Raw genomic sequence first — 25,251 nt, 5'->3', positions numbered from 1 at the left:
TCTGATATTGCCACTGTGATTTAGCACAAGATTGAGAGTGACTTATTGTATAGAATTACAGCAAAACAGGGAGGCTAGAAAGAGACTAAAGTATGTATCTTATTAACTTATTTGACTCACTAGCTGTATTTCTATGTGTTATTTTCCAACTGATAGCATATTCTTTAAGCTGTACCATAAAAGCAAGAGTAACACAATAGCTCTCCTGGGGTGCTGAGTAGCTAATTGAAATTTCGGAAAATGTAAGAGCAGCACAAATATGTAGTGATACTACCCCTGGGCATGTATACATACGATTGCACCTTAGGGACTTTTTGAAGCCAGAGGGACTATCAGTGTATTTACAGCTTTATGAGATTTTTTTTTTTTTCCACATTTTTTACTTGATTTCACTTGAGTCTATGGAAAATTTTGAATTCCCAATAACTTTTTGCAAGGAGATTCACATCTTCCCAATAAACTCTGTTTATTCTGAACATTGTATTTGTTGACTTCAGTTTTTGGATGATAGTTTTTGTACTGGAAGAAAAAAAAAAATTAATGATTGTTCCGTGCTTTTATTTTTATTTATAAATCTCTGTCTGGTCTTTCCCTACTTTATCTCTGTTTCAGATTGAAGAATGCTAGGTATATGGTCATTACTCACACAAAACCAGTCTTCTTATTTTGATCATCCTTTTTGTTCTGCTCCTCATCTTGCCCAGTGTTGCTGTATTTACTTTTGAGATGAACTATCTAACTGAATGAACATTAATCCCTTTTAAATTGTGAGTTCTTGTGATATCAAGACTGTTTTTGTCAGGTAGCATCACTCCACATTTACTGCATGCTGAATTAAATCCAGCAATTTATTGTCCATTCACTCAATCATCTTATGATTATTCTGTCTTCTCCTTATTAGTATTCTCCATAAGAAAGTCAGCAGTTTTACTTCTCTAAGTAGCTTAATAACTCCAAAAAAACATATTATATTATTTTCTACTGACTTTCTCAGCTCTGCGATGTTTCAAACATAGTGGATTAATGTATGGAACTTGAAGACTTCTGTTGAGTACAGAAATAATTTAGCTGTTTCATAACATGATCAACAACTTCAAATTTCTGATACACTATCATACATTATGTAATATATAAAATGTACTGTAAATTGCCAAACTGTCTGTACACATATAAAATAATAACAAATTTTACTGTGATGCTTTACTAGCCATAAAGTGTTTTCTCACTAGGGACTGATCTACTTCATAGCCAAGTCAATGAACACTCTGCCTTACTCATCAAAAAGAGATAGGTCAGCTCGTGTGTGCCTAACCATCCTATTACTTTACACAGAGTAGGTAGAAAGAGTATTAAAGGTTTGAGGTTTTTTTTTTTTTCTTTCTTTGTTTTTTTTTTTTTTTTTTTCATACAGCTGCAGCCTGTAGAATACTTTCTTACAAGAATCAGTGAACTGCTCTCCAGTCTTACTTTGCCTTTTCAGAGGAGTATTGTACGAAGGCTAGTGTGAGATACCACATGAAACAGAAAGGCTAGAAATGCTCAGTGCTCTTTGTTGTTACTGTTGTTACACATTCATTGCATTCCCTAAATGTAATTTAATTCATAACACACTTCAGGAATCACATCATAGCACTAAGACTTTCTTTTATTCCACCACTGCAAAATCTGTATGATGATCACACTCCTGCACCTTAGGAGATACATACAAGAGTTTATTAAATGATCTATTGATCTAAGCATTTTGGTTGGTTTCCTGAATAGAAGAACCTCTTGGAATTTCAAAAGGAATACACTTTCCAAGTCATACTAAATATTGCTGAGTAGAAGGAAATTTGTGGTTTATAACACAAAACTCAAATCAAAAGAACCTACTGGGCTTTTAGGAAAAATTACTAACATTGAAAAATCTGTAACAATGAAAACTAAGAAAGCGAGTGCATGTTAAGTCTTACTTTGAATCTTTGCAGATTTTGATGCTTTCCACTGAATATCTCACCTAAGAAAAAAGAAAGGGGTGAAATAAAACCTTGTGAGATGCATAATATATTATTCTGTAAGAGAAATTAAGTTAAAAATTGTCACAAGCAAGATTCCTTTTAACTTTCTAATTTTGAATCCAAGTGAAGGGAACATCCTTTGTACAATTTAAAAGGGCACATACTTTCTATGATTTCAGTCTATGTAATAGTAAATCCATATAATACAAATGACAAAAAATTATGCTTCAAATTTTGCTTTAGAAAAACATAAAATCTATCTGGTTTAGTGTGTAGAAATGGATATCCAGTGTTAGAATCTGTGAGAAGAGAAATATTTTTATAGACTTGATGCTTAGAACGTATCTTGCACTGTGCTGGTTTGTTTTTTTTTTTTTTTTTTGCATGCAATCAATAAATATTTAAAATTTCAAATATGACAAATATAAGAATAGATGTAGGAGACAGAACCTGATCCAATTCTCAGATAATATGGTGTAAAATCTTACAGACACTCCCTGTAAGAGGTCTGGAGGCAGCTCTGAAGGGGAGGTTACTCTTAAAAGGTGTTGCACCTTTCTATTAAGCAGACGTATTAATATTTACTTCCAAAGGATCTTACAATGACGGTTTATCAGGATAAAGACACACAGACAGAATCTCTTCGGTTTAAATTTGTGTTCTTAAATGCAGTTGAAGGTTTTAAGATCAGTATCCTTTTGTTTATTTAATTGAAAGATAATTACAGAACTGTTCTCCATAATTTTTGTTAGAGAAACAGAGAAGGGACTTTTGGCTAGTTTTGTAAACAGCACAGACAAGGACTTATGCTGGGTAGAAACCTTTTCCTGCTTATATTTTCACAGTAGAACATTTACGCATCCTCAATTTTCTACTGTAGTCTTTACTCTTTTCCTAGTGAACCTTAAAAGAACATGGGTAGAGAGGAGAGCTGTTACTTTAACATTATGCTGTTGGTGGACGCAGTTCTGGACCAATCAAATTCTTTGGTTGAACAACTCCTCTACTTCCTACCTATTACACAGAAACAAGCAGACAGTTGCAGTTTTCCTTAGTAAACATCAATATATTTCAAATTCTAAAAATTAAAATCATGTGCGGAAACCTAGTCAGTGAATGTTAAAAGCCTGTGGAGAGAAGCAGAACTGGCACACTTTCATGCAGAAGGCCTCTGATCTTTGTATGTTTGTGTCCAACACAGGGCAACCAGGTCTTCCTGCCTTCCCTCAGTATTTTCACTCTCCCACTGTAAACGAGTGGAGGGTGAGTTGGCTTAGGTATATCCCATCCTGCTGGACCTTGGACTGGAACCTTGCCCACTGCTGGGAAACAGCAGATACCTCCTGTGTGTATCATGCTGTCTTCTCCCTTGTTCTGCCTACATTGCCGGCCAAAGAAAAGAATGAACAGAAGAGATATTGCTAAAGCCAATTTTCATTCAGTTTTTGGGACTGCAGCAACAGGCACAAAAATGGAAGAAAGGTAATCAAGAGGAGCAAATTCAAGCATCTGTTCTCTGTACAGCAGATGCCCCAGGGCCCAAGAGTAGACACCACAACCATCAATACATTTTTTGTTCTGTTTTGTTCTTTGTAGCTTCCTTTTTGATGAAAGCTTCTGTGTCAGGCCAAGCTCAACAAAATTTCTTCACTGCTTGTTCATTTTAATCTGGCCCTGGATCTGATTCATAGATCCTGAAGAGAACCTGATTTTATGTCTTGAAGACATCAAAGGGAGCAATATTCTAAACTGGTATTAGAAATTTATTATTTTGCCAGTTCTCTTATACTTTTTCTAATTTATTTATTTTTTATTTATTTTTTAATGAAGTTGCATTAGTAGGTGCATGAGATCCTTAAACAGAGAACGTGTAAAAATTGCATCAGAAATATTGCATGAAGTTGCTTACCAGAGAAAAAAACTCAAGAACTGTAAAATTGTAAATTCGTATGAAAAAAGAAATTTGAAAATTAACACTATATCTGACTAAATATTTTTGTATATTATCCATTCAGTAAACATCTCAGCATAGATCTTTATTTCACTGCAGTTTTGACACTCTTGCCACATGATTCTAGATGCTTTAATGAAACGTGTAATAAATAACGGTTCTCATTTAAAGATAAAAAGTGTTTTTTACTGCTCTAGCTGTTCCTTTCATCAGTAAATTCAATAAAAGAGAGAAAAAAGTTGACCTTAAAAAATACCTCCCAGATGCTATCCTAAAGAGAAGATTTTGAAAATCCTTAGATGAATGAGTAATTTTTCACATGCGAATAGTCAAAGTGAAGCTCTACTGACAGGGTAAGAGATGTAAATTATACATGATTTAGTTCTTTCAGTAACCATTCAATATAAGTGACCAACTGAGTGTCAAATATATCGAGCAAAGGAATGTCACTGAGCTCTAAGGCAATTTAAGACATGTATTTCCAAAAAGATAAACATAAATAACACAAGTGTATTTAAAAATAGTTCAGTAGAAAGACATATTTTTAGAAAAGTAAGTTAAATATGCTGCCATTGCATAAATAAAATATCTAATGGGGTACTTGGAAGCTAAAATGTAATTAAGATAAATGAAAAATTCTCTCTCTGTTTCCAGAGAATCTTCTGTTCCTCTTGTCAGAATAGTTTCAAAGCATGAATTCAACTATTCTTGGAGACCTCAAACTACTGAAGAGTTTTGATCAGAATTTGCCCTTTGGATGTTTATTTCATATGAAGTTCTTCCAGTAACAATGATGTAATGTATTCTTTTTACCATTCCTTAGTCTCTGCTCTCTTTCCTCATCTCCTATTTCAATAGTTTTCTCCCTCTCTCTAGTCATGGCAACTACAATTTTAAAAATATTAATTTGCTTTGGAATAGCTCAGTCTTCCTATTACTTTTCTCTCACTCTCAGTAAAATACAGTTTCCTTTCAATCTCTTTATTTAAAAAAAAAAAACAAAACCAAAACCCAATAGATTCTATCTTCAGCATCAAGGAACCTGTCCTCTTTAGTAGGCCTTCTAATCCACTTTGTCTTTAAGGCTTCCAGTGAGAATCTTGCACAGAAAATCCGATACTCCAAAACTTTACATCAATGTTTACTATTTTTATAGTTATTATTGGAAAAGTCTAAGGTGCAGTTTCTCTTCAAGTAAGAATTCACTCAAAAGCACTGCACCAAATTCCGCTGTTGTGTTCTAGTACTAGTACTAGCACTAGCTGTATCAGTTACAACTCTACTAAATTAAATGGTTTTGCACCTTCCCATGTTAGTCCATTTATTGTCAGTAAAATATTTTCTTTGAGTCAAAATAAGGGCTGTAGGACTGTATTTTTGGTTTTCATAGTATATACTAATTATGAAGTCAAGCAATTGACTTTTATATATTTCTGCAGAACAGTTTACTTACTGCAAATTCACCACCACGCTGAGGGCCACAAAAGATAAAAGCACTACACACTTAGAACACAGTCTTTCTCAACAATTATGTTCAGAAATGTTATGAAACATTTATGAACACTGAAGTCTATACACATCAACAAGCCTGCTAATATTGAAAGAGCTCCTTACTCAGGCAAAAATTAGAAGATACTTAAGTGTTTGCAGGAACAAGTTTTAATTTTGCTCCATGTGTATCGAACATGTCAGCTGCACAAGGATGAACTTCAGTCAATGCAATGATTAACAACAGCAAGGCACACTGTGGCAAACTGTATCCACTCCAGGAAAATTTGTTTAATTCATGTTAGCTGCTGTTTGATCAGTGACATGCAAAACCTTAAATCTCTAGGGCTATATTTCATAATAGAACAATGTCTATAAGTATTTTAAAGTAACCAGTTCTTTTCCTGACTTGTGTAGAACATGGCTAAACTTTTCCACTTAATGAAAGGTTACTATTTTGGTTCATTTTCCCCAAAAATGTGTTTCCCATGTTTCCCATTTAAAAATCTGTTTCTAGTATTTTATAAGATTTATATACTTCTGCATCTTCCTATTTGATGTTATTTGGTCTGACTGATTTCCAGAGTGATGATCATCCCCAAATCCAGCTATAATCAAGAGAAATCTCAGAACTGTTTTTTAATACCCTCTCCTAATTTGGGAGATGATTAGTAGCTGCAGATGCGTACATAAATAAATCTCTATACCCTAATTTGATATTATACTTTAATGACACCATATTAATGATATCAGTACTTTAATCTTTCCTCTTTCTTTTGCAAACTCAGCAATTGCTTTTTAAAATCTGAATTACAATATTCAGCATTTTTCTGTTGTGGTAGAGGTGTCACAGTGTTGGCTCCAAAATTTACTGAATGAAGTGGATAAATTTCCATGGGACTCAAGAGGGTGTTTGATTCAGGTCTTTAATTAACACCAGAAATTAACTCTAAAACAGTTTTCTGTTTCACAGCCTTTCCAGAAATCTCTTTCCAAATAGTAGTTTTCTGATTGTTCTGTTTATTAAAGCCTAATCCTGTTGTATCCATTTTCACAAAGTGATAAACTAAATGGTGATCCAATATAATTTATTTTTAATATTTTCCTCAAAGATAAACTAATCAGAATAAATTTTTAATGTGGTATCTCACTTATTTCTGTAAATGGTGCTAGAATACCTCTGCCATTTTGTAGCACTTGCAAATTTATCTATTTCTTTTGATAAGTTAACATTTAATTCTGTCTTAACCTGCCTTTATATCCAGAGAAGAGATTACATTATATCCTTTGCTCGATTCTTGTTAAAAAGCAGATTTGCAAAACTTGTAATTCTTGTGTTCTATAGCTAAACTAAATGTGAAGTCCATACATAAGTAAGAGGGAGTAGCAGGTTATACAGTGATAAGATATATTTAAACTCTGACTCCTGTTTCTCCACAAGGAATTCCTGAGGTCAGATTTCACAATATATTGACTGATTCTCCTGATTATCTATGTGTATCTGAGAATATATTTATATATCTGCATAATTGTATGGATTGATATACAAGATACACTTGTTATTTCATCTGAAAAATTTGACTTCATCTGGTAACATGAATACAGGACATATCCAGAGACATTAACACTGTATACATACATAGAACTGTCATACAAGAAATAACATATCTTTCTGATACACTGGCAGAATTTCCATACCTCAAAAAGAATAGCACACAAAGAGAAGATGAGTGACTTAATTATAATAATATTGATAATAAATCATCTATTTTGCCACATTTTGTCATATATTTTCTTATTGAAACAAACGTACTACTTTTAATTAAGAGAGAATTTGAGGGGGTTTGTTTGTTTGTTTGTTTTTTCCTTCTATGCTGTATCTTATTGTTCCTATAAGGCTATTTTATGAAGACCTTGTTTTTAATAAGCTGAAATTGAACCTAGTTAAGTGGAAATGACTGTGGGAAATAGAGACATTTCAAAGCATACCCATGATAACAATAAGCAATGCCTTCTGCTTCTGGTTGATAATGGAGAAAGGATATGTAGACATGACTGCATATGCAGAAAAGGATTGTATAACTTTTCAGTGTGTATAGTACATAAAAGGAGATAATTTGTAGATAAGATTTGGAAACAGATCAGTGCTGCATAGTGAGATAAGAACAATAATATTACTTGGTGTGTGAGCAAGGCCTAAATCAGAGAATTAAAGGCTGGATTGCAAAACATGCTGGAAAGTTTCTGTGTTTGTGGGTCAGATTACTTGTTTCTTTCAAGTGACTTAGCAATGACACAGTATTTTGTTTTCTTACAAGCACACATACTTTGAGTATGTAAAATTATCTTGTTTAGAAAACCCATATGAAGAATACAAAGGCTATGTAAACAAAATTCAGCATTGGAAACTGAAAAAAAAAAGAGAAAGTTCATATCCAATGTATCCAATGCAGACCTTTAACTGTATTAACTGTATCCCGGTATATATATATCTATATCTATATGAATCTTTATTTCAATTGAATAAGGAAACAGGTAACAACCAGAAGACCCAAATGTAACTAGCAAGCTGTGTGTCATTCACATAGATTTTAGTTTCCCTCTTTCCTCTTCTGTCCTGAATTCTACTGTATTTGCAAATACATTTTAACTGAATGTAAATTACTTTGTCTTAAGAACTGAATGTGGGATCATATTAATTTAAATATTCAAATACAGAGTCCAGAAGGCTCTTTAAACAGAAAAAAAAGAAATTGAATTATTTCAATACAGTGAAATACTAGTAGAAAATTAAAATTATACAATATGCTAACCCACAGAGGAACCACTGCTAGGCAAATATCCACCACAAGAAAAGTATGCACTGCACTACAGAAGTATTGCTGAAATCTAACCACAATCAAAGTTGCTCACAAGAGACTTCCTGTACAATTTTAGCTGATACTTCTGTACCAATGGATAAGTAAATGAAATACATATGAATGGCAATAAAATAGCGGTGGAGACTTACTACTCCCTTCAGGGACAGGGTATTTTCTCCTAAAATATGTCAGTAGAAGAATATGTAGGCCTTTGCTATCAAATGATAGAAAAGCTTGCAGAGGCAGGATGCAAAAAGCTTGATGGATGAAAGCAATGATTTTTGTACATGTATAATACTACTAAAAATTTGTGAAATAAGGGCTGTATATATGTATAAAGAAGTAGAAAAATAGCACTAAAATACAGCTGTACCATCTTCATAACTCATGAGCCATGACATACCGCATAGATTTAGAGCGCTACTGTGCAATATTGAATTCTACCATTTATCTTAAACTAGGAATAAGCAAAATGCTGAATTTCATTAAAGCTAGCAAGGGAATCCTCTTAGTTGTTCCCAAGAGGTAATTTTGAACAGGAAAACAAAACTGAGCTTATACTCAGGGTTGCCAGGGAATGAAATGAGACTGTTGCTAAGGTAAAATAATACCTGAAAATTCCTGCCATACATTGTCCAAAGTTTTCTATAGTTTGATCTTCCATTTTGACTCAATGTTGCTACTGGGCTGAATACACACATACCGTTGCTAAGGGCTGATGTTGTTGCCAGGTGAAAATGCCCTATATTAACCTGCCACGAATATCCAAATACATTGATGGAGGTGTGCTGTTAAGAGATAGGAGAAACATGTCTTGGAAAATTGGATGATCTATTATTTCTTATCCACAGTGAAGTGACTTTGCTTACTCTTTGTACGCATGAGCTCTAACCCATAAAAGTAACAATAAAGTAGCTGACTTAAAAGCGATGGTAGTATTAAATGAACATTTTGTTCTATAGAATACAAATCTTAATCAGGCATTCAATAGAACATATCAAATTGTTACTGAGGGGATATAACTGGAGTCAGCTGATAGCCCCATGTGTAGTTCAGACTAACAAAAAACACTTTACCTTTAAAATGGATTTTTTCAGGCTGTTCTTTCTTCTTTAATGTTGTGAAATTCGAGTACTGTTATCTCCAAAACAACTAAAAATATGCTTCAAGTAAAATAATGAAATAGATACTTGGAATGTAAATGAAGAGGGTCTTTAATTGCTGTGTGTCACATACGTAACAGACATTGTTTCTTAGGTGCTAGTTTAATTGCAGTCTAGTGCCTTTCTGGCAATTTTCATAGTATTGCCAATAATACTTAATAGTATAATCTTGCTTGTAAAATCTTGTCATTCTTAGTCACTTCAGGGAGCAGCTCTTTGCTTATAAATCAAATAGAGAAAAGAGACCAGCAGAAGCCATTAGACAAAAATATCCACACAGGAGAGCCTGAAAAACAGTTGCAGAATCCTGATTTGATAAAGACAATTACAATACACTAGCAGCATATAATTCTTGCTTTCCTTTGTCAGTATTGACTAAAAAATATTGACCTCACTATGGCACAGAAAAATCTTTTGTATGGAGATTAAATTAGAAATGTGAAGAAAATTAATTTACATAAGGGACTAGCCAAATTAAAATGTTCAGCTGCAAAGTTTTTTCCTCCTTAGGACACTTTTTTAAAGCCATTCTACCACCTCCTACGTCTTCAAAGGCAGCTTAGTTCTTGCTTTTGCCAGGCTTTAAGAGAGGATTGTAAAGAGTCACTTAAGAGTATGATCTCTAGCAAACATCTGTCTGCTGTTCTACCTAAACTCAAAAGCAACTCCTGAAGTCACGAAAACTAAGAAAGCACATCACTGCTCTTGTGTTGTGGAAGCTTATGTCTGTATGCTTAACTTTGACTGACACATTATTTCTTCTCTGCACCCCAATCTATTTTCTGCATCACTAAGCTTACAAAACTCTGCATAAATTTTCTTTCTCAGCTTGTTCTGTAATCCTTTGAACACACTGACTTCCTGTTCATTCCTTCAGCCAGTAAGTGCCAGCTGTTGGGTCCTGGAAACAATTTTATTTAGGTGAAGAAAAAAAGTGAAAAAAAGTAGTTAATCAGAAAGCTGCGAAAACAACAAAAACCTTGTTACTACACTGAAATATTTCAGTCAGAGAGTTTGACTCAAGTAAAAGAAATTACTGTGATTTCCATCAATGTACAAAGGCTTGATTAACTCCTCAACATGGCAGTAAACACTGTAGCTGGGGTCTGTGTATCATCCTGATAACAAAATAAACTTTTTTTTTTTTTTTCCTTGAATTGCTCTCTCTGGGGAACAATGATGTGATTCAGTTCCGGCAAGGCTTTGCCCCTTCTGATTTTCTCCCTGAATAACTTCATGACATCCTCATAGTCCGAGTTGCCTGCCCCTTATTTCAAAGATCATAAAGATCCAAAGTTGGGTGGCTAGTTGTTTGAAATAAAGCCCTGTCTTTCACATACATACAGAAAAGACAGACTAAAAACTTTTATTCTGTCATTAATCTCTGAAATTGACAGTTATGCCGGGGGGGGGTTGAGGCCTAGTTTCGAATGAATCAACTAGAAAATACCTAGCACCTAAACCTCCCATTGCCTTCTGTGAGAGCATGATTTTACCTTGAAATAAATAGCTATATAGATATCCTTATTACTATTGAGTTACTACTTACATATTAAAGAAAACTAAACAAATTTTCCAGAACATACTGAAATAAATGTCTGAAGTTGGTTCTGTGAGTACTCATTTACTACTGACTGTTTGCATGTGTGTTGCTATAGTCTTAGGGAGGTCCATGAATACAAACCTAGGTGAAGGCTTTCTCTTGACATTGAAACCCAGTCTAGTCATATACTGCCAAAGAGCAGGGAGTATCTGAGTACTGAAAATAATAGTTTAGCTTCACTTTATTAATTATCACAACAGTTGAGTCAATGAAATTATCATGAAAGCTGAACAGATTTTCCAGAATTTCTTAGGGTATTGATAGAATAGTTTGAGACCTTAAAAAGTCTTTGTAACTAGTTAATCTTTAGTATTTCTGTTTCATATGATAATAGCAATAATTGAATGCTAGTGTTATTTACAGAATTGGATTGCTGCATACAGTAGTTCATAAGTAATGACAGAATTCTGACTTGAGAAGTTTCTGGTATAAATTAAAGGTAAAAAGTCAAGAGCACCCATGCTGTCTTTATTCTGTTATCACTGACTGTGATCATAATATTTCTACTGCCTTAGTAAAACTACAGCCTGAATATATGTACTCACCATCAGTGCCTTTTTATTCTTTAAAGAATGACCACAGAAAAAGGTAAAAAAAAATAAGAGGATAAGTTATGTCACAATGTATATTTTCTGCTAGTTTTGTGTTTATGAAATATCTCTAAGTTTGTGATGGAAGAGTAAGTGGTGGAAGACCAACTGCCGAGATCTATGAAGAAGAAACAAGGCCACACACCATGTGAAATGCAAAAAAACAATCCACATGTAGATACCAGACTGAGAAAAAGAGATGAGAATGAAGGGAATCTTAGAAAGCACAGTTTGGGGCACAAATTGACAAATTGTGGAACCTACAGGTGGATAGTTTAAAACATAAAGTTTCAAAAGAACACATTATACTAGAGATTAAAGGACTGTAGCAATGATGAACACCTAGTGAATTAGTGTTAAGATAGCAGCAAGAAGCAGGATTTTTTAAATTCTTTCTGTACTCATGCCAATGCATGCATAAGAGAGTTGAGGGTTGTGAAACTGTAACCAAACTGATTCTTTCAGAAATTGTGAAACGTCCTCTCAATACTTTCTCCACTCTCTCTACAAATTCTGATGTCAGCCATGATGTACGAATGCTGAACTACTGTGTAAACTATTGTGTTCCCAACATTTACCCCTGAATGGGTGTACCAGTAATTTCACAATGGTTGTCTTACACGAAGTACCTTTGTGAAATTCAAAGCTCAATAATTTGGAATACAAAAAGACATTTTGAGCTGAACTTCTCTGATTGGTTAGGCTAAGGGGACCTTGCAAAATAGAGTGAGGATTCCTATGCTATTTGAAATCTTCCCAAGTGGATGTGGAAATAACACCCTTATTTAGCTGAAGTTAGGCTGCGTGAATCCTGTAACTCAAGGAAAAGAGTATGTAGCTGTCACCTTGATTTGAAAGTCAAGGGAGTCTTTGAAACTAGTTTTCTAACCTGAATTTTGCATTGTTTCAAGTTTATCTTCTCATAGTAGATTTCCATATGTCACTCTATATGGTGCTTTTATTTCAAATGTTTGAGGTACAGCATACTCTAAAACTAGATATCTTCTGCGGAGTTACTGCACTGCTCTTTCCTTCTGTATTGCTTTTTGCTTGGGATCCTAGATGATATAATGTGTCATGTTGAAAGACTATATAAAAAGCCTTGCTATCCTCCATTCAATCAAATGAGAGAGTAAAAAATAAAAAGGAATGAAGACTGTGTGTCTTTTCTTTTGTACTAAGTTGCCATATCAGATCTGAGAAACACAGAAATCCTGTTTGACTAATATGGATAAATTAATTGGTTACTACCTTGAAATGACCTGAAAAATTTAATGAGTTTATAAATTCAAATTTTGTAAGTTAGCTTTTGGATTTATTGCTAAATCTAATCAGAGATGTTCCTGATCTATAGAAACATATTTTCTTACAAGTGGCTATTTATAGGAATAAGAAAACACGCATGAGTAAATCTGAAAAAATCTTTCTTTACTGATCAACCTTTACTGACATGCATTATTATGATATGCAAATTTAAAGTCATTATTAAGAATGGAACTGACACTTTTATAATAAAGAAATGTGCACACTGCATATGTATTCATATTTCAATACTACAATGCTTTCTCTTGCTGTAGTGTTTTATTTTGTAAGCACTAATAATCATCTCTCACAGCATTCCCAGAGGCATATAATATGAGTATGAATATCCCTAGTGTTCAAAGGAAAAATGGCATAGTCTTTTATCAAAATGTGTCTGATAAGGTAGCATTTGGTGAGAGGTGAAAGTGGAATTGAATATTTTATGGCAGCAATAATTTGAAATATTTTTCAGAAACACAAAGTTCTACTGCAAAAATTCTCACTTTAAGGTGTAGCTACTTCATTCAAAAACAGCCCAGAGAATAAAAATAATTTCTTGGCTATCTGGAGGTGCAACTCTTTGCTGCAGAATTATTTTTTTAGTTTTCTAATTGCAAAATAAATCAATTTGTAAATCTCCAAGGCCTTCATTATATCTATTAATTGAAAAATAATGTCCTTGATATCAATTGCACTTTAGTATGAACCAAAGCCATTTGCAAAAAATGCTACAATTGAGTGAGGTCACCAACATTTGACATTTAGTCCTAACATTTTTTTCTCTATAATTGTCTGTTTGTCTCAGAAATATACCAAGGTACTTGAAACTGCAGTTCTTTATGCTTTTGAAAAAGCTGCACACATTTATCAGTATTTGAAGACAGAGAAGGCCAGTTCTTTTTATTGTACTTTGAAATTCTTACTTTTTTTCTAAATGCAAAGGTATCTACTGCTCAGGGCGAAGTTACCCATAACAAGCTTCCTCATCTCTGAATTGCTAGACTCAGCCAATATGCTGCTTGCTTTCCAACAAATTTTATTAAGATTTAGGCAATAGGAAACCTCATGAACAAGCTTTTGCCATTCTACTAAATAAGGAGGACAGATTTTCAAGATCTCTTGATAATGAAAACTATTCAAAAGGCAATAAATATATATTAAAAATAACTGTTCCTCTGGAAAGAAAGAAAATGAACAAGCTGAAGAACATATTTTCCTCTTGCAATTTGAAATGAAAGAAAAGACCCAAACAAACAACAAATCCCTCCTTTTCTGATAACAAAAAAATTGTATTCCATTGTGGAGTTCCTGCTTCTCCTTGAAAAATCCAGTTCAAGATGCGATGCACATTTGATATCTTGATTATGCTCTGTCCCCGTGCCTTTGCATACACGTTTTGTCTACAAGAATAAAAAAACTGAATTCCAGAAATAATGCTGATATATAAAATATTCAGACTTCAACTGAATCACTATTTGCAAGGAAAAATGATGCAGGTTTTGACACCACAAGCTATAATTACCTATTCCTAATTAACTTACAACTGCATCTACCAATGCTGCTGGTGCTGTATACTGTTGGATAGAACTGCTGAGACAGCAATTCCCAACTCTATAAGAAATAGCTAATGTTCCTTTAAACAGTTTAGAGACTCTGTCTGCTAGAGGACCATTATAGTTTTAACCCATCTGTTTCAGTAAAACTGTTCAACACTTTAACCTATGTACCTAGCCAGAAACTCAAGTAAGGTCTTGAACCTGGAACCTGGTTTCCCATTGTTCTTCCCAAACACAGCCATTTTAACAAATTTTGTCATTTTATTAATTCCATGTTCTCTTGCTCCACATATTTATGATGGTGGATGAACATCGATGGGAAATTGGTAGAAGTTTTTCCACTAAATGGTAACTTAGTATGTAGAGCTATCAACATCAAGATTTTACAGCAAAATGTGATCTGAATCTTGCTTGGATCTACATACTCCTTTCTTAGCCCTTCTGTAGACTGTGAAGTGATTGATTTTTAGCTAATGGGATAGCTTATAGTTGAATATGACGTACCGCACTTTAGCTTGTGTAAGGCACAAGTAACTTCTTTGTGCTGTGTGGTGATAATACTGCTGATACCCTTAAATTGCCAAAAGCTGCTAAGACCACACACACTTATTCATATATAAATAATATTCCTAATCAAATTATAATGATAATTATATATGTTAATATAATTAACGATAATTAACAAAATGTCATTTCATATAGTTAACCAACTAGATTCACACTGCTTTCTCATACTTATTTGTGCGAAATTATGTGTCAGATAAGTAGAGTATTGACTGTTACTGGTGTTCTAGTTCATAAAGATATATTATCAAACCCATGAAAATGTGAAAAATATAGGCAAATCCAAAGTGCGTGACTCAGTACTGAAGACATTACTCTATATTTTTCCACACATGTTTTTCATGTGTCGTGAGATTGGACTGCAAGACAAAGTGAGCTCTTGGATATTCACAATTATTTTTGCTTCAGGAAAGCTGCACCTAGAATGTAATTTTCACAAGAACCTACTTGTTTCATGAACTAAAACTAATTTTCACAGGTCTGTGTTCTAAGCGTATCACTAGAAGGTGGATGCATCAACAAAATGTGGTGCTGAGTAATTAACCCTCTCAGAAGTGCTTCTTGCAAGTACTCCTTGCTGTAATGCAAGGGGGAGTATATGTACCTAACTACTTATGTTAATCATAGTTTCTTGTCTCATTCTTTTTCTAGTGAGTTAACAGTTTTTCCATGTATTGTAGGTGAACAACTAAACAGCAGCTGAAATCTGTTTAACTGATTCTATGACTTGCAGCTGTGCCCCGATCTTACCTTAAACAAACAATCTTAGATAAACCTATTTTTTAAATCAAACATCTCAGTCCCAAGCTGTCTGAAAATACTCATACTCAGATTTGATTGTACAGTCTTAAGAAATGTTTTTGTAACTAAGTTCCTTCTGAACAGTAAAAAGGCTGATTAATTGATATCGCATTCTCCTCAAAGATAGTATATTTCAGGGAGCATTTACAGAGTGGCATTTGCATACCAAGACTCACTTTTATTGTACTGAGTTATGTCTTCCAGAATAAGAGTGTGCAAGTTTGACGAACAGCAGAAGTGCTATTAGAATTGCATGTTGTGTAGTGAAGGCAAGGTTTACTATTTTGTGACATGCAGTTTCTATGGATAGAATTAGGTAAACACCAGTTATCATCTAATTGACTGGACAAGTCACTATGTCATCCATAAATTGCAATCAAATACACTGCATTTCTGCTTTGAATTAATTAGATCCAGAGATGATAACCTTTGTGAGTTTGGAAAGGATTACAAAAATTATGAACCATGTTTTAGAAAATGAAATTTTATTTTGCCCTTATGTTAGACAGAAGTTGGGAATACCCACTTGGATAAATTAATCAGGAAATTACCAACAGTAGTTTCCTCTTCCGTAGCAGGAACCACATTTAGAATTAATTGGGTCAGCTGGCCTAGCAAGCAGATGTCCAATTATGTCATGGAACAGGGGTCACAGTGTCTCTTCTTAGGTAAAACTTGTGAAATATTCAAAATACAGCATGGTGCTGATGTGCAGCTTACACATTTACACTTCGCATCTTGTTAGGAATGCACTTTGAAAAGTAGCTGTGAAAATGAGGCTATTAAACAGTATTATTTCTAGGGACAAATACAATTCAGCAAACATTCAGCAAATGTTTTCAAATCTGGCAACTAGTCTGCTCAGAGGGGGATCTCTTTACTTGAGAGTGTATCCCTAGGTGGTGAGTAAAGAGAAATGCTTGACTTGCTATCATATCTCTAAACACATCAGATAACTATGCCCACCAGCCTACTTGGACACAGCAGTGGGTTTGACCATCTGCTCCCAAATATGACTACAACTCCACAGCTCCTCAATTTTGGCACTGGAATTCATGAGAAAAAAGCAAGGGGTACTAAGAAACACTGGGTTCAGACAGGTGCCTTGGAAATTTACCCTCAGTAACGTGTTGCTGTAACAGTAATATGGATCCATTTCCATAGTGCTATGAAAATGCACAATTTGTGTTGGCATGGGACAGCAGAAGGTTGTCACTTCTGGTTAGTATCACTTTCTGTAAAAACTGTTCATATACTGAGTACTCTAGACCAAAAGATAACAGAAAAACTCTGCTTAACACAAAATAAAAACATCACACTGCACAATGACACGTATAGAAAAGGTTATGTAGGAGTCAAATTTTCATTCTCTGCTACCTTCTAGAAGAGGGCAAAGAGGACAGAAGGCACAGCTATACCCCCTCCTCCATTCACTTAATCAAGAAATCTTTACAAGAGATTTTGCAAAATGTGCATAGAAGCCACTGTTTATGAAGCAGTCATACAAAAGTGACATTATGGTCAAACATTGCTCCTTTTTCCTTCAAGGACCATCCTGGAGTACTCTTTTGCTTTTCTGAACTCTCTTCTTTTGAAGAGCTGTGTCTGTCCTTGCTGCTCCCTGGAAATGGTATGGGTAAGACAACAACCTTCCAGGTGCTATGACGTCTCAAGTTTTTCCCTTTGAAGAAGGCTTAGGACAAAATAACTAAAGGCAGATGATATTCTTGAGAGCAGAACGTTTTCTCAGCAGCTATGCAGAAACACACCTGGAAAAGTTAACTATGTTACTTTCCATGAAATACAAGAAGGAGAATTGAGGATTATAGACATCCATGACACTAACAAAGTTGTCAAGAAAGACAGAAAATAACACCAGAGTCAGCAAAAGAGAACATTAGGATTTAGGTTAGTAAAGAAACAAGGAGCTCATGTGGAGGAAATGGTTTTCCTTGTCATCAACAGAATGGAAATTCAGACTGCACTCCAGCTTTTCTGTGTGTACAGAAGGTAAATGCTGGGGAGCGTTTGCGAGTACGTAATATTCTAAGTTCTGTAATACTATATGCTTTCCCCATTTAGGAAAATACACCAATGAGAAAATGGTTCATCATTCAATTAGAAACTGGTTGAGCTGCTAGAATGTTGTAAGGTCTGATGTCATGCATTTCATTTCATGCATTTTGTTTCACCACTTTTTAAAAAAGATATTTATTCTTTAGCTTTTTAAGCACTGTGTGTCTTTCTAGTTTAACAAACCATTCCAGACTCGCTAGCTCATTTCATTAGCTTCCATAGGCTATATATATTTAATAAAACGTTTCAAGGGATAAAAAAACGTTCCATTGTTGTTCCCTAAAGGAATATGATTAATTAAGCTTCCTGGCTAAATTCCCCTGAAATAATGAGTGAGCCACTTGTTACTATGTTGGATCTCATGTTAAACAGGTAACAGACTTTTGAAAAGGAGGCATTCTACAATGTCTATCTAAGAATTGCAGTGCAAAGCTCTCTGCTACCTCAGTGGACTGCCCTGCAGATTGAAATGCTGCCGAGATCTTTCAGGAGAATGTGGTCTGTGGCCAAATCTCAGAATGCCCATATGTCATATTTTCTCAAGAAGGTCTTAGGAGGCAGTCCTAAACTTATTTCCTCTCTTTCATCTGCTGGAAGGTTATGAAAGCAACTATTGAAACCTCTCACAGAGGAACAAACACGTGACATCCCTGTGGTGCTTAGAAACAGTGTTAGTGGTGTACTTGGCAGTGCTAGGTAACAGTTGAACCTGATTATCTTAAAGGTCTTTTCTAACCTGTATGACTCTATGATTCTATGACATTCTTCCATAGCTTTCCTTGTTTGGAACGGTGAATTATTTTTCAGCACTAGTTTTCTCCCTTAGGCTGATAAGCAGGATCTATTTACCTTTCTCGCTGTTAGCCTATTTTGAGTCCTGTGACAGTGAGATAGCCACTTATGGGAATCAAACATGCCTCTTCTTGTACAAGTTTGTACTTAAAATCAACCACTGGATAAGCACCCTCAAGAGAACACGCAGCATCCTCTTTCCCATCTTCCATCAAAAACTATTCTGAAAGTTTAAACTTTCTGTCCAGTATGGAACTACATCTCTTCAAAAGCTACCTGTTCAATATATGCACAGAGAAGCTAAAGCTCTCTCTCCTCTTGGATTCACATCTTCAGTTAAGTGATATCTCGTATTAAAAGCACTGTTTCCTCTTTTGTCTTGATAGAACTCATCGAGTTTGGTTTTGTCTTGGATGGCGGGCATACTTTCTACTTTCCTTGTACTTTTTTTTGAAGTTATTTTGAACTGTGTAACAGTAACATCTCAAAGACCAACATTATTTTTCATGTTGCAGAAGAGTCTCCTTGCCAAAGTTAAAGCCAGGTCAGAACACATTCAAGCACTCTGACTGTAAAAGACAGTATTCTATCTCTCCTACACAGGATGTACAACTGTGCTATGTGCAAAGCAATGGACAATCAGACACCAGGATTTCCAGGCTTCCTACTAGTTATGAAAGACAGATATGATTTAATGATCAAAAATGTGATAGGATCAGGATTTACAATCTTGACATGGGTTGCATTTTGACAATGACTATAGAAAGTACTTTTCCTCCAGTAGTCCTCACAAAGATGTATTTTATGAATGTCTGTTGTCAAATAAGAGTGAAAACCTGAAATATTACTGCTCTGAAACCTGTGCTCTGGGAGTATTAACCTCTGTGTAGTATTAATTTTGTATATGATAAAAAAGTCAGGTATTGAAGTTTTATTACTTACAGTGGAAACCAGTAGAACTACTGGAACTACTACTATAAAAATACTCTGTGGAAGAAAGCTTTTTTGTTTTCCTAAGCTTTTACCACTCCATACTAGCTGGTTTCACACTGCTTTACACTTCTTGGGAAGAATCCTGTATGAGAGGAACTTCTGCTAGCAAAGTTAAAACTCTCTCCTTTATGATCCTTTAGATTACAATAGATAAAATGTGACTGAAATTTTTTTTCTTCACAATTTATAAAGGTAAAGTGAATATACAGTTGTGTCAAGTTTCATTCTCATCTTATTGAATTTCAATCCGTCAGTTTTAGCTATAGTCTTTCGTGGCTCTCACAATGTCATAAAAGGCCAAATCAGTATTTCCCTTGACACAGAACAACACATTTTGCATTTAGGCCAACTTAAGCTGCCAAAAAAAAAAAAAAAAAAAAAAAAAAGATTTATACCAGACAGAATTTGAATAAGGCAAGTATCAGTGTGAATTAAACCAACCTGAGACCCTTCCTGGATTTAGTATTGAGCAGAGGCCCACCATATCTCATTGCACTTGGCAGAAGCCAGATTCATTTGCCTCAGGCTTCATCACCTCAGTGGAAATTTTGCTCACTGTTATGGCCAGAACTGATTTCCTTAAATCCTTAAAATGGTCAGATCATAACTGAAAATCTGTCCCAGAGTCTTGGGCATGTCTACTTGGCACATATTTCCAGCAGCAAACTAACAGTGGTGGTAATCATGGACAAGCAAATAGTGGTTGTATTGGTCAAGAGGCAATTATGTTTTATTTCTAATAGTAATCTTATGTGTATTGTATTGCATTTTTTTTTCACAAGTTGTACTCTTTAAAAATGATTTAATGTTTTTTCCAAAGTTTCCTTTGGTTTTCATTCAAAGAAAAAGAATATTCAGAGTTTAAAATATTTTGGGGTTTGAAATTGTTTTTAAGCTTCCTCCAAGTGAAGAAATCCAGGAGAACATAGTTTGTTTGTGTTTTTTAAACATGTCACAGTTCCATCCAGTGTTCGATAGGAAGATGGTATCAGTAATCTCGTCTAAATATATTTCTAACCTAGGAAACTAAAGCATCTGGTTGAACAATAGGGAAAATGTAAATACAGCAAAATTATATTTCTGCTTCTCTCTGGTCCTTTAGCAAATGGAGAAGCTGGTATGCATTTAAGCTAAATCCAAATACAGTCATCTAATACTAACTTAATCGTGTTTCCTCCTAGAACAAATGACTGATTAGACAGGGTATTAAGTATTCATTTTTCAGCTGCCTCCAATCTCAAGCTGCTAACACCAAATACCTTTATTGTTGAGAGTTGTTTGAGATGCTGTACAAATACAAAGGTGAAAGAAATCATACTTGGGCAAAAGAAATAATTCAGGAGTACAATTCTAAAAAACATCCTGTACTGACACACACACACAAAAAAAAAAAAAATAGAGATCCCCTCAGTATGTTTTCTGAGGTATCAGGCTAGAGGAATATATACAATGAAATAAATAAACTGAATGCTGTACAACTGTGTGCCAGATTTGAGAACAGTGGGTCAATGATCCCCAGATGGTCTTTTGCATTTCCTGTTTCTCCGGTACATGAGATTTATTTGCAAAAGAGATAAAGAGCTACACATATGCCATCAATATACTTATACAAGGGAAGAGGCTTAGTAAAATTTACAAAATGTTCTATCCTGAGTGAGAACAAAGCCATGGGAGAGTATTTTTCTTAATACCGAACTTTCATATCTGCCTCCAAGCCCATACTTAACATGGCTATCAGTATGCCTATGTTTAAACCGCACTAAATGGAGCATAGCTGTTCATATTCTTGCATGGGAATACAAGTATTTTTCTGAAATTTCGTGAACCATGGTATACCACATATTAAATATAAGAGAGTATAATATACTATGGAAACAAATATACATATGCCAGATTTAGGTACTGCCATGCTTGGAGTATTGTTCTGATACTGACAAGCAACCTGAACATAGAGGTGTTATAGTGCTGCCAATGGTGCTATGCCCTGCTCTTGACTCATACATGCTGTTGAATTTTAACATTAGAAGCCAGGGTAGGTTTGCAATGAATATTTTTTGGCTTATCCCTTCCATACTTTGGTTTGTTTAATAATAAATAACAGTATTTGTTTTATATCAGAAATAAATTCATGAAAGGAAGAGTGTAACTTTCACATTCTTTTTTTCTCCTTGCTTTTAAACAACACATATCACTGATGTGACATAAGGAAAGATGTAGGAATATCATCCCCCCTTTAGTGAAAGAAAATATGGAATAAGGACAACCCTTGTAGCATCCTTGTAGCAAATAACAATCTCGTAGCTTAAATCCTGCAACTTGTTTTGCTCTGAATTCCCTCATGCTCCCAATCTATACCTGTGCTGTTCTTTGTTGCTGCCCCTCACTGCAGGTGAAATTCAGATTCCTCCCAACTGCCTTTCTGCAAAGGCAACGCTAGTATTAGTCACACGTTACATACCTCACATCAATTTTTCATGGCATGAGATATGGTTAGTGTTGTACCTGTTATAAACATACTAACACTGATCTCTATGAATTTCTTTCATTGAACTACGATCACATTCCTTCTCAGCTTCTTCAGTTTAGCTGCAGGTACAGTTCAGACTACTAGTTTCCCTGCCATAACAGTATCAGGTGGCTATTCTTGGAAAGTTGTTACTTTTTTTGTTATATTTACTGACTGTCAGTAGTCTGACTGGTATTTCCTATTACTAGTGCTGTTATTAAACTGGATTTTCTGCAGCATGTCTTCACTGTTCAAGACACAGCAAATAAAAATACAAACTAAAAGCTGAATTTTGCACATAGTGACTATTACGAGGAACCATGCTGAAGTTTACAAAGCTTACTCACATTGAGAAGTGTTATGACCAATTGCAAAGGCCTGCAGGATAGTACTCTGAGGCGTACAGAAAATTACCTTGCTTAAATTTGAAAGACCTAGAGTAGGACCTGTGTAACCTCATCAATGTGTTCCTGCTCTGGTGGGGGGATTGGACTAGATGATCTTTTGAGGTGCCTTCCAATCCCTAACATCCTGTGATTTTGTGAAGACAAATATTTACAACAGGAAATATCTCGGGAAAAAAAAAAAACAACAAACCAAACACCCTCACCAAACTTCAGTGAAATTAAGGGTACTAGATTGATACTAGTAAGTTTGTTGCACTATAGATAAAAATGAGAGAACATTAATATTTGTACATTTTTAACTGATCTGTCACAGCTAAATCAGAGAATCACAGAATGGTTTGGTTGCAAAAGACATTTAAGATCATTGAGTTCAGCCGTTAAAGGCACTGGTGGGGATCAAAACAGATGCCCTGCAGACCGATATCCTGTGATCTGACCACTTGTCTAACATGATCCCTACCTCATATCACACATAATCATATCATGCATAATGGTTTCAGACAATAAAATAATAGATTAGTGGAATAAAAGCTTGAGTGTTCACTTAGATATACTAGAAGATTATTATACAAAATCAAACTATATTGCACCTGTCCTCTATTAAAAAACTCTTTCACCTGCTGGAGTGAATGATCAGTCAACAGCTAACCATCTAACCCTCTAACATGGTCTTTTAAAAGGGCCAAATACAATTTCATAGCCATAACACACTTAGGTTGAAGTGTGGTCTACCATACATGTTTTTCTTTTTCACAGAAATGGACACAAAACTGTGAAATAAAAGTAAAATTAAAGTAAAACAAGAGTGACTTGACAACTTTAGGTACTACTGCTTTTCATTTATAAGTATGACAAGGTTAGTCTCCTTATGATGTATGAAATAATACACTTTTCCAGCTGTCTGAGTTAAGCACTAGATCATGTCAACTAAATGGTAGAGCTCACAGCTGTCGCTTCTGGGCTACTAAATTTTGCGTATGCCAAATATAATTCTCCATTGTTTTCCACATGTTTAAGTTGGGTATGATGCTATTTATGAAATAAAATCAGAAAATGCAGTGTTTTGAAGTAGTAAGCACTACTGTAGCGGTGACTGCATTGCTCACCTTACTTTCTGCATGTAGGTCTGCCACAGACCTCTTACTTCTTGATACTTTTTTCCAGAAGAATAGAAAAAGTAGCGTTACATTCACTCTGCCTACTCTGTTACATCATATTATCTTTGAACTGTGCTGGAGACCAAAATTCCTCTCTTCCCCTGTTCTTCCAACGTATTTGTTTGTATTCTGGGTTGGACAGTGAATGGACTCACTTCAGTAGGAAAATTTGAAATTTGATGTACATCATGGCTGTCCTGTGCCTAAGTTCATTTAACTCAGGACAGTAATCAGCCCAAGCAGTCTTCATACTTCATGTGCTACCCTACTGCCAATCCACCATGTCCTTACCTTCCTTCTCTTCTCTTATGATGTGCAGTATGCACAGAAAACATTTTCTGAAGACGTCTGGACATGAAGGAGAGCCCTACTCAAGACATTCAGGAAGATTTTTTCCAGACCAGTATCTTATAGAATGTGACTGTACTTACTGGATTTTTACAGACGTATCTCCTGGAACAAAACCCAGCCTAAGAGCACCAGTTCTGGGAACAATGCATGTTAAAAAAAAAAAAAAAAAAAACTTGCACCTCAGGATAACCTCAAAATGCACAGGCCTATAGTCAGTATTTTGGGTAGTGCATTTCACCACTACCCTGACAAGATGCTGCAACAGAACCAGTGGTGCAACTCAGGAGTAGAGCCCTTGTAGCACAAGACCTGGAGATCAGACTGGTTTCTACAGCTGATTTTCAGAATAAACTGTCTACTCCTGTTTTCCCTCTTCAAACTAATTTTCTTCCTTACTTTAAAAGTAGCAGCAATCACTTTCAGGATGTCATTTGGATATCATCAAAACCCATCCTAACATGGTAGCTTTTTCCTTCATCTCCTCTATGGCTGAGGTAATAATCTGCTGTCTTGTACAGGGAGCTAAGGTTGGCCACTGAGTGAGGCTGGTTAAAGATTTAAGGACTGCAAAAGTACATTGCAAACTATGTAGCCTTTTGACAAAGTTCTGTGTTTAGCTGAGGCAACCTGCTTAAATTAACTAGATCCTAGCTGGTCTTAAGTAAGAGCAGGTAGTTTAATGGTAACGGTGAACAAGAACACAGGCTCTTGTTGGGCAGTAGGGAAGGATAGAAGACAAAGCAGAAAAGACACAAATACATGAAAAGATTCCTCTGACAAGAATCTCTGTCATGGAACGCCTAGGAACAGAAAGAGGTACTTAGCATCTGTCCATGTAAGTAAGCATCAGTAGTCCTGTGCCTTATCTCTAACTAACTGTCCCATAAAGCCTCCTCTTTCCAGCCCAAGTGTGGTAAGCTCAACAGAATGGGACATGGGGAGAGCTTTCATCTGTACATGTCTGAGGCCTTACCACGCAGCAGTCACTGCATGAAATGAAAACCCAAACTTTAGCCACCCTGGTCTTGTCACCACTAGTCATGTAGGAGGATCTTCCAAAAGGAACTTTGAAAGCAGACAAGGTCAATGTCCT

The 25,251-nt window shown here is 35.2% G+C and overlaps 1 protein-coding gene across 30 annotated transcripts in view; it reads right to left on the bottom strand.

Moving 5' to 3' along the window:
- Positions 1-25,251, bottom strand: part of PTPRD (protein tyrosine phosphatase receptor type D) — a 1,234,877-nt gene that overhangs the window by 440,067 nt on the left and 769,559 nt on the right. For all 30 annotated transcript variants that reach the window (XM_071802225.1, XM_071802223.1, XM_071802231.1 and 27 more), the window contains one exon: positions 1,953-1,996. The gene's annotated coding sequence lies outside the window, so the exon portion shown is untranslated. The remainder of the gene's footprint in view (positions 1-1,952; positions 1,997-25,251) is intronic.

Source organism: Patagioenas fasciata, chromosome Z (assembly GCF_037038585.1).
Source record: "Patagioenas fasciata isolate bPatFas1 chromosome Z, bPatFas1.hap1, whole genome shotgun sequence".
NCBI classification, from domain to species: domain Eukaryota; kingdom Metazoa; phylum Chordata; class Aves; order Columbiformes; family Columbidae; genus Patagioenas; species Patagioenas fasciata.
Note: the sequence above shows the minus strand (reverse complement) of the source record. Positions and strands in the feature narration are given on the sequence as shown.